Source organism: Gekko japonicus, unplaced genomic scaffold (assembly GCF_001447785.1).
Source record: "Gekko japonicus isolate JY-2015 unplaced genomic scaffold, Gekko_japonicus_V1.1 scaffold3858, whole genome shotgun sequence".
In the NCBI taxonomy this organism is placed as follows: Eukaryota; Metazoa; Chordata; class Lepidosauria; order Squamata; family Gekkonidae; genus Gekko; species Gekko japonicus.
In genome coordinates this window covers 37,651-43,713 of record NW_015177134.1, presented here as the reverse complement: position 1 = coordinate 43,713, position 6,063 = coordinate 37,651, and the positions used below count along the sequence as shown (strand labels likewise).

Below are 6,063 nucleotides of genomic sequence, written 5' to 3'. Positions count from 1 at the left end.
ATTACAGGCATCTAGCAAAGCCAATTCCCACACAAATCCCCCCCCCCCGCCGAAAAGTGAAAGCATTACACAGAACAGAGAATATCATGGCAAACTAAACCCAAACTGCCCCCCCCCCCAAGCCCTCATCATCCCGGTTTCTGGGGAAAGCACTTATGGAAGGCGCACACTAACTCTGGAGCTTTGATATGTTCCTCTCGCACCCATTCATTGCGACTGGGGTCAAAATCTTTTCACTTAATCAAATACTATAAGGTGGCCACATTGCAGTTTGGAGTCCAAAATTTCTTCTGCCTCCTGGTGTAGCTCCCCATCCACGTTCAGGAAATGATTGTTGGAAATGTCAAAAAAATGTTGGTTCTTTTTTAAATATGTGGTGGACATGTGATAAAGTTAAGAAGTATTGGTTTGGGATACATGAGTTGTTACAAAAAGCATTGAAAGCTACTGTACCTTTTATACCAGAACTGTTTTTATTGAATATAGTACTGGAGAAATATAAAAAAAAAGACTTTTATCATACATATAGTATATGCCAAGTACTGGAGAAGAAATGAAGTTCCCTCAAAGGAAGAAATTATACATAAAATATTGAAAACAGCAGAGATGGACAATTTAACTTCAATCTTCAGAGGATATAATAAAGAAACCTTTGAGGACACATGGTCAGGATTTTATGAATGGACAGAAGAGTATAATACTTAAAACTTTCAGACATATAACCAAAATAAAAGGCAAAAGAACTATATACTCAATTGTAAGCAAAAGGTATATATGAAAATGATAAGGTGGATAAAAGAAATGTTGTGGTTACAGTATGAGGTCAATAACTAGGTTAAATAACAATACAAACGGATTTCCCGTAATTTGTATTTATTAATTTGTATTTATGTATGTATATGAAATAAAATACCACAGCCACTTTGTTTAGAACTCTCACCACCTTGAACGGACCCAGATTATTTCCACCCCAACTTCTTTCCAGGCTGCAGACCCCCTCAGGTTTTTTGTGGAAGTGTACACAGAACCCCCAGGCCGGAGGTCTCATTCAGGAGCTCGCCCCTTGTCAGCCTGGATTTTGTAATCCTCTTTTGCTTTGGTTAGAGTCTGGTGAATTCCAGTCCACTGTTGATTTAATTCAGCTTGCCAGGTTTGTAAGTCCACTGGGCCCTTCACCTCCGTGGCTACCGTGGGCAGAGGGGCCCCTTCATATGCATAGACAACTTTAAAGGGGGTGAAGAATGAGAATAACTGCTCTGTCTGTAAGCTCTGTCTAGCTCCTAATTCTAAGGGAGACCAATATAGAGCGCGATACAATAGTCCAGTCTCGATGACATCATAACATGAGTCCTGATGGACAGATCAGCCGTATCAAGATAGGAGGCCATCTTCAGGGCCAGCCTGCGCTAGAAGAAAGCGTTTTGTGGAGCTGCACTAACTTGCTTTTTCAGCAACAACGATGGATCTTGTGTAACCTCAAGGCTCCTCACTGAGTTAGTGATGGTCAGCGGAACGCCATCGAAAGTGGAGAGTGCAGCGCTCTTCAGGATCTCTTCAGCGCTCTTCAGCATGACCTCAGCCTTTTGATGCTTTAGTTTCATTCTGTTCACTTTTAACCAGTTAACTACAGCAGCCAGGCAGCAATTTCAGGACCTCTACCAGATTACAAGACAGTCGGATAAGGATATATAGAGCTGCATATCCTCTGCATATTGATGACAAGGTAAAGGTTTCCCTTGCTCAAAAGCCAGTCAAATCCAACTCTAGGGGGTGGTGCTCATCTCTGTTTCCAAGCCAAAGACTTCTCCGTGGTCATGTGACCGGCATGACTAAACACCGAGGTGCAGGGAACACTGTTACCTTCCCACAGAAGCGGTACCTATTTATCTACTTGCAATTTCTTGCTTTCGAACTGCTAGGTTGGCAGGAGCTGGGGCCAGAGACAGGAGCTCACTCTGTCACAAGACACTTGGGTCTCGAACAGCCGAACTACTGACTTTCCAGTCTGCAGCTCAGCATCTTAACCTCTGAGCCACCGTGGCCTCATATCGATGACAACCAACCTCCAAACTACAAATGATTTAGTTGAAGGGCTTTACATAGAGATGAAAAGCTGAAAAGCATAGGGAATGGGTTTGCGCTCTGTGGGCCCCCAGAAGATCTGCAACAGCAACCCTTGGGGCCTGATCGAGGAAGTGTGATTTCAACCAGTTTAACGCACATCCACTGACCAATGCTCCTTCTAACCCCTGGAATGCCCTGAGCAAAAATTCAAGCTCATGAGACAAAGGAACCACCAGCATCAAGGACATGAGCGAGCATAAATTAGTTCCCTAGAGGAGTATTACCATAACCCGTTAAATATCCCAGACTGAATTCTTTTAAACTATATTTTAAGAATGGTTTATACATTATAAGTAGAAACAGAATCAAGTCAAATTTCATTTGTAATTCTGCCTGCAGAAGATTCTACGGCCCAGTACTCTTCTAATTTGGTTAACCCCTCACACTGTAGAGCTTTCACGCTCGCCAGGTTCAATCTCTTCCCTTTGGCTGTTTTGACAGGCAGATATAAGGGCATTCTTATAAAGAGAGAGTCTGTACCTGTCTCTACAATGAACCTGACTCTTTTTTGTTGCTCTCGTTACTCTTTGCTACGTCATTCCTTGATCTGTCCCCTTCTTTCTTCTGCAAAATCTATGACCAATAAAAACGATCTTGTAATTCTGGAGAATTTCAGGATCCACCCTGAGGTCAGCAACCACAGGTAACCCCCCCCTCTCTGCTGTGTTGATTCTAGGGAGGTGGTAAGCTCCCCTTCACTGGCGGCTTTCAAGAAGAGGCTGGATGAATATTGGTCAGAGAGGCTGGTCCCGCATGCTCAGGTCATGCTTTTGTTGTGGGAACTGCTCATGTAGCATGAACCAGTGACAATTTATCCCAACTATACAGCCAACACCTTTCACTTGAGCAGTATAAATCAAACCATCAGATATTTATTGTTTGTCAAGTTTCTGAAGGTTCTTTTTTTAAAAAAAATAACAACATTGCCCTCAGATTCTAGGAGAAGTTGTTGATTGTCTGATTTGCTGTTATTATTTAATAATATATGGTGCAGATCCAAGTCAGCATTTAGACAACCTCGACAATGAACCATGATTCTTGGCTGGCAGGCCTGTTGGAAGATGGCAGGCTGCCAAGCACTCATACATCAGTCAGAGGTTGCTATTTCTGACATACCAGTGTTTGGGAGCAGGGGGTGGGGCCAGGTGCATGTGCCCGTCCCCTGGGCTCCTTACTGCCAGAGCTCCGCTCCTGCAGGAAATGACCCCTGCTGATAAGTATTGATAAGTGCTGACGGTATAGCTTCCAAATGGTCATTGGACTAGATGGTCTGTATGGCCCCTTCCAACTCTATGATTCTATTTGCCTACAGCTTTTTTTTAAATGTAAAGGGACATGTGAAGGAATCAAGGGAGAATTTTGTCACGTTGCGCTCAGCCAAAGGCATATCTACCTGATTCCCTTTTACAGGAACGCAGCCCAAGCATGTCTCAAACAGACCCTCTTGTCTTTCACCCATCCAATATGTGATGCATATGCATTTAAGAACTGCCTTTCCATTTCTCACATATGAGCGACAAAAATGGGAGAATGGCTGTAAAGCGTTTACTCAGCCTCTCCCCCCCACCCCCATCAGAAAAGAAGCAAAGCCACTTTTCGGATTTACATCAAGAAACCGATAGATATCCACCTCTCCCCGAGAGCAGCCAGAGGGAGCTGATGGAGACAGGTGAAAGCCCACGCCTTGAATAAAACTCTGTTGCTCTTAAAAGTGCCAGGAGGGGACTCTGGCTCGGCACTCTCTCACCTACGGGCACTCTTCCTCTCCCCCTCCCCAAAATTAAGTTCCCATCTAGTAATAAATAAACACAGAAGTCCTGAGATTTCTGCACCTATCAAAGACATCATCTTTTTCAAGAAGCCCCCCCCCCCGACTTAATCCCTACAGGTATGTTAGCCTGAAAATGTGATTGGCGAAAGAGCGTCCAAAGAGCTTCCAGGCCTACTGGGAAGGTGAACCCAGATCCACCCAGTCATAACTCAACACTCTGGCTCTTGAACTTAAGAGACCCACATCATGAATGGGGACAAAATAAATGATATGAATGAGGGTGTAGAGGAGCTACTCATTATTTTTGCAGATGACACCGAATTGGAAGGATATTCAAAAGGTATCTTCCTTGTATGGGTTCTTTTATGCATTTGAAGATGGTTACTCTGACTGAATGTATTTCCACACTCTCAGCATTCAAAGGGTCTCTCCCCTGTGTGGGTTCTTTGATGATATTGAAGACCACCACTCGAACTGTATTTCTTTCCACATACTGGGCATTCCAACAGTTTCTCCCCTGTGTGGGTTCTTTGATGAGACTGCAGATTGGCATTTGATCTGCATCTCTTTCCACACTCTGAGCATTCAAAGGGTTTCTCTGTTGTGTGGGTTCTCTGATGCCGTTGAAGATTGCCAGTCGTAATGAATCTCTTTCCACACTGCGAACATTGAAATGGTTTCTCCCCTGTGTGGGTTCTTTTATGCACACGAAAAATGCCACTGTAACAGAATCTCTTTCCACACTCTGAGCATTCAAAAGGTTTCTCCCCTGTGTGGGTTCTTTTATGATATTGCAAATCCCTACTGCGACTGAATCTCTTTCCACACTCTGAGCATTCAAAAGGTTTCTCACCTGTGTGGGTTCTTTCATGATCTTGCAGATCTCTACCGCAACTGAATCTCTTTCCACACTCTGAGCAGTCAAAAAGTTTCTTCCCTGTGTGGGTTCTTTTATGGTGTTGCAGATCCCTACTGCGACTGAATCTCTTTCCACACTCTGTGCATTCAAAAGGTTTCTCCCTTGTGTGGGTTCTTTTATGATGCTGAAAACTGCCATTTGAACTGAATTTCTTTGAGTATTCAAGAGGTTTCTCTCCTCTTCGTATTTGTCGGTTCTCAAGAAACCGTGATGTATATTTAAAGTACTTTCCATGCTGAATGGGTATACTTGCCTTTGTTATATTGTGCTTTGTAAAATGTACATTATACATCATTCCATCTCTCTTCTCTACCAAATGGCTGTTGTTCTTTCTCTTAGGTCTGCCTTGATTCCTGATGTTTCCTGTCAAGCCTTCATTATTAACTCTGTCTGGAAATTGTGGATGAAGTTCCTCAGCCTCCTTGTTCCTCAGATCATCCTTTGCTGGAATAAAGAGAGAAACGGCATTAGCACCTGGGAGGTGAGGTCCAAAGGCTGCCGTAGGAAATGAATGATGGCCTGTTAGCCTCGTTCAGCTTTGCTGAACTTAACTAAACTCCCACCTTTCCCGAGAGTATCCAGGGTTTAAGGATACCACGGCTAGTTTGGTGTAGTGGTTAAGTGTGCAGACTCTAATCTGGGAGAACCGGGTTTGATTCCCCACTCCTCTACTTGCACCTGGCTGGATGACCTTGGGCAAGCCGTAGTTCTAATAAGAGCTGTTCTTGAAAAAGAGCAGTTTCTGTCAAGAGCTCTCTTGGGCACACCTACCTCACTGGGTGAGGTAGGGAAGGGAAAGGAGTTTGTAAGCCGCTTTGAGACACCTTCGGGTAGTAAAGGGCGGGGTATAAATCCCATCTCTTCTTCTTCTTTCAAGAGCCACAGCTGAACTCTTCCCCAGAAGGAGCTTCCAAACCTCCAGATCAGGGGCCCCAGAAGGCCTCCCTCCTGCCTTGCCCAAACTACCAAACTATGAGTCGTTTAGAAGTGAAGCAGAAAAGTCCCATGGGTATTCCTTTCCCATTCCCTTGACATAACCATGGAGGATCCCCTCTCTCAGCCAGCTCACCTGGGAAGGAAATCCTCTCTTGAGATCCTCTTGAGGAACTCTCCAACCTTTCTTTGGAAGCAAGGCTGTTGTCTGTCTCCACCACAGTCTCCCTTATAATTCTGGCTTCTTTCACAAAGAGAGAGAGAGTGATAATTCTTATATGTGTAAGGACAATTTTTTTAAAAAAGAGTAAAAATT

The 6,063-nt window shown here is 44.0% G+C and overlaps 1 pseudogene; it reads right to left on the bottom strand.

Moving 5' to 3' along the window:
- Positions 1-4,125: 4,125 nt before the first annotated feature.
- The window catches only part of LOC107124825, a 34,305-nt pseudogene continuing 32,367 nt past the window's right edge, over positions 4,126-6,063 (bottom strand).